The sequence below is a fragment of the Drosophila innubila genome (assembly GCF_004354385.1).
Source record: "Drosophila innubila isolate TH190305 chromosome 2L unlocalized genomic scaffold, UK_Dinn_1.0 4_B_2L, whole genome shotgun sequence".
In the NCBI taxonomy this organism is placed as follows: domain Eukaryota; kingdom Metazoa; phylum Arthropoda; class Insecta; order Diptera; family Drosophilidae; genus Drosophila; species Drosophila innubila.
The window spans coordinates 21,273,582-21,287,477 of NW_022995372.1; the positions used below are offsets into that span (position 1 = coordinate 21,273,582).

The 13,896-nt window shown below is 36.1% G+C and overlaps 1 long non-coding RNA gene across 1 annotated transcript; it reads left to right on the top strand.

The window, feature by feature from the left end:
* Positions 1-5,682: 5,682 nt before the first annotated feature.
* Positions 5,683-6,924, top strand: LOC117781203. The gene is made up of 2 exons (XR_004617155.1): positions 5,683-5,768; positions 6,864-6,924. It is a non-coding gene; the product is annotated as an uncharacterized LOC117781203 (long non-coding RNA).
* Positions 6,925-13,896: the final 6,972 nt, after the last annotated feature.

Consider the following 13,896-nt stretch of genomic DNA (forward strand, 5'->3'; position numbering starts at 1 on the left):
GGCTTAAGTACAACCCGTTGTGCCCCATGTGCCAAGCTGTCGACCGAAGAATTGTCGCGTTACTAAACCCGAAAACAGGTCATACTACTTATAGATGCAATTTAATCTTTTGTTCTTTATTTCCATTTAGTATTATTTAATTTATAGCTACTTATTTGTTATTAATTTTTTTTAAAAATTTAGTAGATTTCTCTAAATATTTTTATACCCGCTACTTTTTTATACCCGATACGTTGTAACAGGCAGATGGAGGCTTCTCCGACCCTATAAAGTATATATATACTTGATCAGCATTAACTGACGAGTCGATATAGCAATTTGTGTCTGTCCGTCGGTGTGAGCGCCTAGATCTCAGAGACCATATGAGATAGAGCAAAAAACATTGACACACAGATTTCTATTGACCCCACGCAGGTCAAGTATAATATTATATAATAATATTACTAAATATCAAATTATCTGTACAAAAATTAGTTAATATATTTTGTACATTATTCACCTTATTATAAAATCAATATTTTCTAAATTCTTAGCATATTATTCTTAAAAAATAAACTTCAGCTGGATAATACATAAGATACATAAAATTCATTATATTCTTGTATAGAATATTACGTTTTTAATTTTAAAAGTGATTCAAAACTTGATTAAAATTAGAATATTATTTTTCATCCAAACACGCAGTGATTTAAAAGGTTTGACGATGCAAAATAATAAAATTAAAATATTGTTGCTTTAATTCAAATTAAGTTGCATTTAATATACCATAAAAAATTATACTAACTTAGATTGAATACTTTTTGAGAGAATTCTGAATCATTTTTTGTTATATACTGTTTGTAAATACTTTCAGAAAATTAACAACAATTAACAACTCTTTTACATTAAGTAAAACAACAGGAACACACCAAATAAGCAGCACAACTATTTTTTTGAGGTACCACCATGTTTGGTAAGTTGGCAAGTCTGGAAAATGAATTTTATGGTAACTGACTACTGCGTGGTATAACAGCAATTTTATGCAAATGTAAATACAGCAACTTACGGCAATCGAATGTTATCGATTGAAATAAACAAGGGCACAACTGTACTTGCACAATATGATCGGCACCATTTTGAGAGCGAATTGAGCTAGCGGCACTTAATTCGCTGTTAGTTTTGGTTTAATAGAAAAAGCGAGCTCACACACACACGCACAAAAGCGGGGAGTACTCAATTGATTATGAATATCTGGCGAATATCTTTCAAGTCTCTGGTCAACTTATTGTACATAATAAGCCTTGATGTATATACGTTTCTACTTATGTACATGAAGTACACATACATAGGCATAGACTTATTAGTATCTATTTGTTGAAAGAAATACAAAATTTAATCATAATTAAATTCATGGTTCGTGTATCAACATCAACAGCAATAACAACGACAACAACAACGCAGCAAATCAAAAGCTGCCTTCCTCTCTTCGCTCTTTGCTTTTTCATTGATTTGTTTAAATAGTTTATGTTTCGGCTCTCTCTCGCGCTCTCGCTCTCACACTCTTTGCATGTACATGCGATGTGCGCCGCAAGGTGAGCGTCGACGGCGACGGCGACGTCGTTTCGCTTTGAATTCGTCTTCAGCTTGTGTATGTGTACTATATATATGTGTGTGTATTTTTGACTGTCTCGATCGTTTCTATTGTTCACACGCACACAAGAGAGAGTGAGAGAGAGAGAGAGAGAGAGAGACGCTGCTGCTGCTTGTGTAGGCAGCGTCAGGTTGTTGTCGTTGTATTAGTGTAGGTAGAGTTAGGTAGACAGCTGCTGTCAGTGCGTGCGTGTGTGTGTGTGTTGGTCTTAATTGCGCCTCCGTTGGCTGATTGCTCGTTTACACGAGCATAATTCCATCCAATCTAATGCCGAGGCGTAATTTCACTTGGACGAAAACGCCACCCATTTTGTAGAGCATCTGCTCAGCTCTATTCCCCATCTAGATAACACTAAATACACTGTACGGTTCTTCACTTTTTGTATAATTTCATAATCATGTTTCTATATTTCACATTGATAACACCGGAACTGAAAGCTCTCGCTGTTCCATGTACTTTTTCATTTACTACATTTGTGGCATTAATAACTCATACTCTACCCACTACCCTTGCACCCTCTTGATTTACAAGCTGTGACATCGTTGTTGTTGCATACCGCCTCCACTTTTTTGGGAAACAGAGAGGAAACTTTCGAATGACAAATTAAATGTCATTTGCCGAACGTTTTTTTTTTTTTCCAACTCGAAGATCTTAATTTTTATACGCACTGCCTTTACTATAGCTCTTCTTCCTGTTCTACTACCAAATTTAGCAATAAAATAGTAAGCTACTATATTTTAAAAGAAACATTTTATTGTTCTTTAGTTTTTTTATTGAACATCTGATTCTGATTAAAGAGTTTCTAATCATAAGTTAATAACAAAATGTTATTTTTCATTAAACTTTATCAAATTATTAATTTAAATCTTACATTTTTTGGCTACACCAATAAAAAATTGACATAAAGTATGAATGTATTTAAATGGATGAAAAGATAATGAGCATATTATATAAGATGTAGTTACCCGATTTGACAGATTCAGATTATAATTAGGTTAACAATTTTTAGTAAATAAATTGAATTTTTAAGTATGGGGCTTATTAGGTAGGAAATTTAAGTGGATAATAATAGAATAAAAGATATTATAGTTATCCAATTTGAGAGATTCAGATAATAAACAGATGAATAATTTTTTTGCTTTCATTAGCCTTTAATTATTCTTAAGCACAACATTTGATGATAATTGATCGCTATGATCATTATTCGGAATAGAATATTTAAACAAATAAAGACTTTGTATATAGTTCTTAGTATAAAAAAATCGTTTATATCCTCCTCCGCGAGATTGGGGCCTAGTAAGCGAATCAAATTAGACTCGAAGTATCTGAAGAGCAAGATGTTTTTGTAGATACATTTGCAGCTGACAACAATTGTTCTACTTTGGAATAGAATTCAAGCTATTTTCGCTGCCGCTGCTGTTGCAGGAAGTCATTAAGCTCATGAGGTGGCATAAATAAAGTTTTCCAAACCGCCTGCGCTGGATCCTCCCCTAGAAAGCTGGAAGGTGACAGGCTGGCGTAACATTATTAAACGCGACAAAACAAAATAAAATTTACTCGAAAGAAACAACAACATGAAATTGTCGACGGCGCTGCAGCGGCTATAAAGGCGTTGTTGCAACCGTGGCACGTTGAAGGCTAGACGCTCCCCCTCTCCCTCTCTCATGCCCTCTCTCTTTCATTGCCTCTCTCCATCCAAAATGGACAACGATCGCATGCAGTGGCTAATGTATCTAATAGATACACGACGGCATGTCAAATGCTACCAACCGAGCATAAATGAAGGGGGGAGTGGGGATTGGGGAGGTGCGGGGGGTGTTGGCAAGGGGAGTGCAAAGAAACGATCGGTGGGATGCTGCATGCAGCCTTGCAACGTGAGTTCCTAATTAACATTGGGATTGTAGTACAAGTTTAATTTATATCTTATTGATGCCGGCGACATTTGTATTTATTTTTACCAGATGCTCGCCCTCCCCGTCCGCCTTCCCACCCCCACTCACACACTCTCTCGATAGGGCCCAATAGGTACTTCCCTAAGATTCACTGTCACATTATTGCCCGACATAAGTGACTGTGTGTGTGAGTGTGTCGAATGTGTGTGAGTGGAATTTTATTTTTATAAAAATTGTGGAAAGCTCGAAATTTTATATGAAATACGTAGGTATCTCATATAGTGTATCTGTATCTGTAGTAATTGTTGTTGTTGTTGTTTTTGTTATTTCGGCTATAATTATTGTTAATATTTGTTGCTTTCTGTTCATTTCACGCGTTTGTTGTTGTTCTTGTCATTTTTTATCTATACTCTAATTAAAATATTCGTGTGTTTGCCTTTATTTGCTTCGCTTTGCTTTTTATATTTTTATAGCGTGAACAAAAAATCCAAAATAAAATTGAGATACAATTTTAAAAATCTTACTTGTACACTGAAATTTCATTTTGTTGTTTTTGTTTGAATTCTCCTCAAATATTGTCGAAAACAAGCACTTCGAGAACGTGGGAGGTTTAATTTTAATTCTCAATATTTCTTGAAGCTTTCTAAATTCATTTTATTGTTGTAGTAACTACAATGTAGTGTGAAGAGAACGAGTAGGTCAAATAAGTACAGCTACCTAATTTATTTAAGCTAAATTTATTCTTGAAGTAGCCAATAAGTGATTAAAATAATTTTATGGATTTTATTATAAAGACATTTTTATAATAGGTTTAATTCAATATATTTACGGTCGGTTTTCAATGTCTCCTTAAATTTATTGAAAGACAAATTTTTTCAAACTTGACATTAGTTTCTATACATATTACGTCGAAGTATCTCTGAAAAACTGGCCCTTAATTTCTTATGCCACTTGCATCAATTTAGGAAATCTGCTTATTTCAACAGATTCAGAACAAATATTTCCATTATACCCATTCTCTTCTTATATTTTCAATTTAATAATACTAAGTCGAATATGTTGAGAACACCTTCGGAATACACACGATCACAAAAGTATGTATGTATTGTATTGGTCACTTGTTTTATTTATATCATTTATTAGTACCCATCTCTGTGTTTATAAATTTATTTAAAATACTTATGCTAATTCTTTGTATTTTTATGACGTTATTCGTCTGTCTTATGAAACATACTTATTAAATATGTGTCCTTGAAAACTTTTGATTTCACTATAAATTCATAAAGATCCAGAGATAAAGGTATACAATTTGAAGAGCCATCCCTTAATTACAGCGGGTACAGTTCTCACGATTTCAACTAATTTCGATTAAAATAACCTATGTATTAATTATCTAATATATCTCTAAGCTTAACACATGTATACACTCCACCTTCTTACTGTTTGTTGATCTTAAATATGCATGCAAGTATTACCAAAAAATTAAAATCATCTACAAGAACTGCAAATGTACATGTTTTGGTACATTATTTATGTACCTTCTGCTTATCTAGTGTATCAGACATCGAACATCGAACGTGTTTGATGCTTTTGTGCCACACAAAATTAACATTGATTTAACATATTCCTTTTCGCAGACAATCGCTTGAAGAAGTTTGTATTTTAAATTATATGTTTCTTAATTTGTTACTTCAATGAATCAATTATCATTTAATGATGGGATAATAGAAGATTTTAAATTCTATAATAGCTGCTGGTTGAGTTATTCAATTCAAGTGCGAGACTCTTTAAAGCTTGAACTGTTATTACATGCTACAGATTGAGCTGGCGAAATATCTGTATGGTAATATTCCAAAAGGTTTTTCATCAACATTTAATTAAACAATTTAATTAATTAATAATTTAATTTAACTGAATTCATTAATATATCCATGTAGTTCCCCTGGAGTACTCTACTCCAATTGAAATACAAGCGATTAACATTTTGAGTTAAGTCTGTCAAACATCATTGTCAAACATCTCTTTAACGGTTTGCTCGGTTGCAACTAGTTTCGGTTGGACGTGCAACATTTTGGTCAGGCATTACGATTTGAGGCGGGCGTTCGTAACAGCCGAACGTGGCGTTCGTTCCAACCGAAGCCGAAGCAAGTCCAACAAGACGACGCAAGAGCAAGTAAAAAAAAAATTACGCGGGCGTTCTCAGTACATTTCCAGCAATCAGACGGGCAGCAGGTGTCGTGGTTCAAGTGCGGCTAATCTTCGATTTGCCTTATTTGTGATTTGTTTTGGTTTTTTGGCCAAGTCCGAAACTCGCTTGCAATTGGATAATCATTTTAATTACAAATACAATTACAATTACTGTGACAATTGCAATTACAGTTACAAATCGTGAACGAAAAGTAATTGAATTAATAGTTATGGAAAATGCGAATGCTAATTAAATGAGTAATAAATTAATAAAATGAATGATAAACAAAGTTCAAGTGAAAATTCAATTGCAATTTGTTGCCTAATGCAAGCGAAAACAATAATCAAAATAAACAACAACTAAAATCAGTGACAATTCGCCTCCTGCGGCTAGCAATAAACAACAATAAAAACAACTACAACTACAACAGCAACAGCAAAAAAACAAACAAACAAGCACACACACACATGCACAATGGCAGCGGCAAATTGGCATAAATAAATAAAAATCAGCGTAGCTTTAGCTTTTTTACAACCTGATTTTTATGAATGAATGCAGCAGAAGCAGCGACAGCGACAGCGGACGGCGACGACGACGTCGCGTGCACAGGAGCGCAGCAGCAGCTCCACCCGCGCCTTGCTTGCATTTCGCATAGCCTAGTTCCCCTCGCTGCGGCCCTGACTAAACTGTCTTTATATGCGTGTGTGTGTGTGCGCGAATTCGATTGCGATTTTCGATTACATTTCTGATTTCCCCTTGCGAACGCCTTGGTGACACATCACGCTCGGCACTTGTCGTTGTTGTTGTCATCGCTCAAGCTCAAGCACACACACACACACACAGACGCAGACACACAACTACAAACAAACACACTTGCAGTGACAACAATTGTCGCTGTTGCAAAATTAATAACGGAAGTTGTGCATTTTATTAATAAAAGCGAAACTCACACAAAATACGCAGCAGCAGCAACAACATAAAAATCACAACTAAATCACAGCGCATAGAAAATGCACAAAGTGTCATCATCTGCTGTTTCTTCTTCTTTAGCCGCTCTTCTTGTTGTTGTTGTTATTGTTATTATTATTGTTCTGTTTGTGCACCGTGCACAGTGGGACGACCTCATTGATTTTGAATCTCTTCGTTATTACAGCCTTTGCAGTGTTTTGTGCATCTCCCTCAGCGAAAAGCCAGCAAATTAACTAAAATCTAAATTATAAATCGGAAAAAGTCCTACAAATTTTTACACCTCAAAACACACACACAAAATCAAATATCTCGCGTTTCAAAAGTATTTCAAAGTTTTGCATTTGTGGCATTTAAATTGAATACCAAATTGACCAAGAGACCTACAAGTGACTAAAAGATCAAAAGCGACAAAACTAAATTCGATATTCCCAAAAAGTAATCACCGAGGTTAATTCCAATAAGTAACGTTGAAATCTCAAGAAGAACTCTCATCAAAAATTATATAAATAAAGAATTGGTAAGTTAAAATGCTTAAAATAAACTACAAATTAAAATAAAATAAAAATTTATATTTCGTTTAAGTAAAGTCATTATTTTATCAATATTAAAACAAATGCATATCTCGAACTTATTTGTGTTTGAGTTTCTAATTATTTCCATTAGATATCATAGACATTTTGTTAAAGGCAATAGTTCCTTCGATTCTTGAAATTTAGAAAGATCTAAATTTGTTTTAGTTTAAATCTCAGATTTTTTCAAAATGAGTCTATTAAATGTTACTTCTCTGTGAATCTTTGTTGTTTTTGCTTCGGAAATTGGCTAATTTAAAAGATGTGTTTCAATAGCAATCGAATGAAGACAAGTTTCCGAAAAAAATTAAATATTTCAAATACTTTTAGTAGGGTGTAGCTGATTTAAAATCTTTTGAAATTAGCTTGCATAATTTGTGTATGGTCTTACAAAATGTTTCGATTATAATTATTGTTGTCCTTGCACTTGTCGAGAGTTAGAGAAATTCATCAATCATAACTCGGCAGATATATTTAAAGATCGTCTCAATTACGAACCCAAAACAACTGTCAGTAAGTAGTTGAGTACAGACATATGTACATACATATATGTATCTATATTTATTTTTTGAGAATAATGGTAATGGCAGATAATGAATAGTCGAACGATGTCGATATTTGGATAGATGCTTGGATGGATAGATGGGTAGATGCTGCGTAAGTGTAGTTTTCTCGCCCCGGCTAATGTTGTTTTTTATTTTGTTGTTGTTGGCCAACAAAAGCAAATACAAACATCGAGAAAACCGAAAATGTTAAAGAATGCAGAGAGGAGGCGAACAATTAACGCTTTGCTGTAATTACAGCGACTGCTAAAACACAAAAAACTAAAACGGGGAAAAGAAATAATGTTTGGGAACACACAAGCTACCAAAAATTAATAATCAATAACCCGCTAAAAGGCAGCAGCCAAGTCGCCAGAAGAGTGAGACGAAAGAGAAGTAAAGTGGCAGAAACAGGCAGGAGAGAATTGTAAAGACAAAGGTAATTTTATCGGTCGTTGAACGAGAAGATTTCCAAGCGAATTTCAATTCGATGATCTAGGGGGGAAATTAGGGGGTCCAGAGGGGGCCCTGGAGGCTGGTCTCAGGGGCGTCGCACGGTATGTTGTAAGACGGCGATCGGTTTTCGGCTAATTACGCTACAAAGTCGAGGTTCAGTTTTGGGCCTTAGCCGTTAGCTTGGCTAATTACATAAAAACAAGTGATTTGCGTGTGCGCTGGGGACCCAGAGGCAAGTTTTCGTAGTGCTGCTTGCTGCTTGCCGCATGCCGCATTGTAATTTGCAACTCACCAACTTGCGTAGCTAATTAGCTAGAGAATTGAGAAGAAGAATTGAAAGGCTGCTTCATTTCTTTCTACAGTAGTATTGATTTTGCAATAAAGCATAGAAAGGGGGAGGCAAGAGGTGACCTCTGACTGGCGCCTCTTTCTCTCTCTCTCTCTCTCTCTCTCTCTCTGTCTTTCTAGCTTGGCCTCAAACAATTTATCATTAAAAAAAAATAAATAAAATAAAAGTTTCTTTTTGACTGTGAGTTTCCCCCCCTGCTGTGGTCAAGGACTGCGGGAATGGGGCACATTCGTCGCCGTTCTAGATAAATAAGCATTCTTAATTATCCCCTTTTTGACTGAATACAAAAAAAAAAAAGAAATGTTATAAACAATGGAAAAACCGCGCACTTAATGCGTTTTCTGTTCCAGCAACAACCACAACAATATCTAGCCAAAATGCCAAGTATTTTTCTTCATATTATTCATTATTTTATTTTTATTTTTACTTTTTTTTCGAGCAACAAAAAGGAAGGAAAATGTTTTTATTGCCCGCGAAAAAGGGTACAAAATGGGCCGACGACTTCTTTGTCGTCTTCGTCGTTAGCCATTAGCCCCGCTTCCAGTCCCGATTCCCCCCGTTTTCCTTTTCGGAAAACAGCTCATAAAGCGTCTCAAACTTATGAAAAATTCAAAGTGCCGGCCAAAAAGTGGCCACAAGTGAGAGTCCCATTGGCGAAATGTTTTCAGTGCCGTCGGTAAACGAGATTTTAAATCGCCTGACAGCTCAATGACTTTTCCTTTTTACCTCCTTTACTTACTTTGTTTTTTGTCCTTTTCTCTTGTCCGGCAAATGTGTAATTGCAGTTTTCGACTCGGAATAAAGGAAAAGGGACAAATTTGTACTTCAATTGTTTTCTTAGCGCCGCTGATGACATGGCTAAAATTCCAGCTCAACTGTCGGTTACCTCAACAAACAAATCCCAAAATCAGACTTGAAAATTGTGAAATGCACTTTATTCTCGGATTATTTCTCGTTTTTGACATATGAATCAGAAAACATCAAAAGAATTCCCTTGAATGTGTGTATTTTGGCCTCAAAACTGCATGATTTGCTAGATTTCTTTGTTTGGTTTATATTGCCACTTTTTGGTCCTATAGAATATTTAATCCTTGCATGCATTATAATAACAAGTACCTAAAGAACTGCGATATTGATTAAATTTTATACAATTGTTTAAATAATAATATGAAAAATAAAATTTTATATTCTGTTTTAAATTTAAATTTGCTAGAAATTCTTAATTTACAATAAAAAGTTTTAATTTTTTAAGCAAATGATAAAGGTTAAAGAAAATTTTAATGGATTCACAGAGGATTCATTACTTAATCCTGAATAAACGAGAAGATTTATATTATATTGATTGCACTTAGTTACAATTTGTTCAAATCGGTCAGATCTAGTTACTATATATTTTTACTAAGAAAAAGTCGATTAATTCTATATAAAATTATCTAAAAAAAATGCGAATAGCAATATAAATAATATCAATTCTGTTAAAAATTCTAATAGGCAGGTAAGACTGTACATGTTGGAGTAAGTGTAACGTATTTAAATAAGTTACACAAAGCGTGACAAAATTATCTCACTCTGTTAGGACAAAATAAAGGATTTCAAACAGATTTATCGGTTGACAGTTCTACAAATATATCTGTATATATTTCGGAGACCATGAGTATGAACTGACATAATCACATGAAAAGCTTTATCTATACATACAACATACATATATAAATGGGCAGCAAACTAACAAAATTTTAGAAACTTGCATCCGTAAAAGGTTATTTTTTTTGCTGCCTATCACCCCCCTATCCTGCATTTCACCTCACCATCTATCAAGCCGCCCACCAAACCAAGCCCACGACCTAAAAAGCAACTCGCATATGTGTGTGTTTGTGTGTGTGTGTGTGCTGCTATTATCAAATGCAATTTTCTAACGCAGCCGCACTTTCAACGTTGACAACGACGACGACGTCGACGTCGACGCCAGCGTCAACAGCAGCAGCAACAATTGCAGTTTTAAGTGAAAATAAAACAAATAACAAAAACAGCAATAGCAACAACAACAACAATTGGCCAACAACAATAAAAGCCTAAAACCTAATAAAAATTCAAATTAACATTTGAAAGAGCGAATAGGCGAGCAAATGTGCAAGCGAGAGCGTCAAGTGGGTGCTGCCTATACAAGCAAGTGTGAGCGAGATAAAAACAAATAGATAAAGAGCGAGAGAGAGCAAACGAATTGAGAGCGAGAAAGCGCACATCATGAATGGAACAGACAGAGCCGAAAAGCTTATGAAATTCTATTAATTTTTGAACAAAACTGCATGTAATGTCTGTCCCCCCCCAATCCCCACACACTCTTCCTTTTGCTACCCCTTTTTTAACTATTTGCTGCCGCCTGCAGTTTCCTAATCGCCCCTACAAAATAACTGCATGATGGTGGAAAGGGGGCAGGCGGTGTGGTCATACAATTTTTGTTTTTGTTTTGCGTATTTTGTTGCAATTTGTTATTGTTGTGTGTGCGACTGCGATTCGTTTGTTGTTGTTGTTGTTGCAGTTCAGACTGCAGACACTCGCATAATAATGCAATTTGCCAGCTGCCCATCTGCTCCTCCCTCCCCACCCCACCCTTCGCCATCCCCATCAACAAATACCTCACTCCACACTCTCTCACACACACACACACACACACACACATACTGCAGTCGACGTCACGCGCCAAAAAGACTGCACGACCAACGACGCCGCTCGCTTCGCTGTCTGTCGGCAGCCCGAGCCCCAATCACACACACACACACTTGCATAAGCAGACATACACACACACACATGCACAGACAGTTGCAACTGTGCTGCCACCTGCAGGCTTGATATCTTCTGCCTTCTTCTTCTCCTGCTCCTCCTCCTCCTCCTCATGCTGCTTCTTCGTTGCCATCTCCATCTACATTTTATTTGCTGTTTGATTTGACTTTGCTCTCTCTCCCTCTCCCTCTCTCTTTCTCACTCTCGCTCTCGCTCTCTTTTGCTTTTACGCTCTTGCCTCCACTCATATTCTCATTTGTGATTTTTGTTTTTGTCCTTTTTTTCGCAGTGTTTGCCAGTTTTTCCACAAAACAGCTGAAAAAAGCACGTGTCATCGTCATTGCTAGCGACGCGACGCGTCAGCTTTGGCAGCGACGTCGCGACGTCAGCGTCTGCGTCGACGTCAAAGCCTGTCTGCGATTTGTGTCGTTTTGTTTTCCACGCGCTTCGCTGCTATGCCGCGTCTACTGCTACTGTTACTCTCCTTCGTCTCTATGCTATCATCGCCTTCGCATCCGTAATTCCCTTTTCATGGTCGCCAATTCGTTTGCTTTGCTCGTTTGCTCGATGTTTTTCTCCGCTTTGGATTTGGCAGTGCTTTTTTTAATACCCGTTACTTCTGAAGTGTAAGGGTATATTAAATCCGTTACATGGAATAAGATCTTCCTAGAAATATCCTAAAGTATGCCACTGTCAACAGAGTTTTTCCAAAATGGTGCCATGCTCCCTTGCGCCTCCGCAAATCATAACACATCTACAGTTTTGTAGATAGGAGGCTTTATATGATGGGAAACATTAGCCTTTAGTATTCTCAATTATTCCACTGAATCTTATCAAGATCTGTAAAGCATAAAGTTAATTATGGCTGTTTTAAGTTTTTCAAACAACAGATGTGCTTAAATGTATGCAGTATTTTTTTTTAAGATTGTAGCTACAAATTCTTAGTTGCAATTAAAATATATTTACTTTCTTATTATATTTTTATTAATTTTGTTGGACTAACGGGTATGTTATTGTCGGCGACACAACTAAAACGTTCTTGTTTGATTTGATTTTTATGCTTTTGAATTTCCTTTTGATGCTCGCTCTGTTCTTGTTCTTCTTGTTGTTGTTGTTTCGCATTTGTCAGCGGCAGACAGGACAAAATGGGGAAAACCCCATGATGAAATTGGCAAATCTACATAACGATGATAATAATGATGTTTGCTTTTTACTTTTATTGTTGTTGTTTACTTTTGCGCTTCTTGGTCTTTACAACTGCCCCTCCCCCAGGTGGTAAGTTCCAATAAGAAATGCGTTGTCCAAGTTGCAGCCCCAATGCAATTTCTTTGCCGACTTTTGCGCCGTTTTCTTTGCACCAGCGAAATTATTGATTCGCCGACACGTTTATTTTTTTTGTTGGCTGCACGCCAAGCGCAAAGTTGGTTAATACCAGAAGACAGTAAATCAACTGCAAATATTTCTCAAGATATTCTCAAAATATATTTATTTGTGTACATGAAAAATTGTTACATAATTGTTTTTTAATTTTAAAACTATTTCATTCCAATGGAACCTTTATTTACTTTTATTTTTTCTAATAAGAAAAACAAAAAAAAAGTTTAAATATTTTTGTAATATCAAATATTTTAATGGTATTGCTTTGTCAAAGCAATGTCTTGACTAACTGCACATACATATATATTTTATATACTGTACATTAGAAAGAAGACGCCTTTCGGTACTTAAGTCAATTGTGCAATCGCTGACTGCAGTCAATTTCTCTCTTTTTCGCTATCTCTCTCTCTGTTTCCATCTCTCTGTCTTAAGTTGCATCGCATTTTCTCTCTCTCTTTTTTTGCTGACTCTTAAGTTTTCGCCCAGTTTCCTCAGCTGAGGTTTGTTATTGTTTTCCATTGACGTTTATGCCGGCTTGCGAATTGTTGGAGTAAGCAACATGAATGAACAAACTCACACATACACACCGACTCACACTCTCTCACGCACACATTGAGTGTGGTTTCGTGCTGTGTCGTTCTTGCACTTCGTGTTGCTTCGAACGTGTTTGAAATCGCCTCAAGAGGCGTAGGCGTAGCGCGTTGGAGTGAATGAGAGGCAAGATAACTTAACATTGGGGCGAGTTCTATTAAAACAGCATTGCAACTGAATAAGCGAATTGTCTAAGGGCAATTGCTTCCAGCAACACTCTCCTCTCCTCTCCCACTCTATCTGCAGCACTGCTTGACCAGAGCTTGGTAAGTTGTTCATTAACCGTTAATGCGGCAGATCGTAAATCGAAGTGGAAGGTGTGTCACTGTGACTTATAAATAAAATAAAATTAAACACGAGCACAAGCGGAAATATTTGCGCTTCAAGTGCTGTGGTTGTTGTTGGTATTGTTATTCTCCCTCCTTTTCGTCTTTTACCTCATTGTTGTTGTTGTAATTAATGGCAAGCAATTACAAAAAAAGGAAAATAAAAATAAATATAAAAAGAGACCCCAACAAGACAACGCATCCAAAGGTGGAATTACAAAATGAA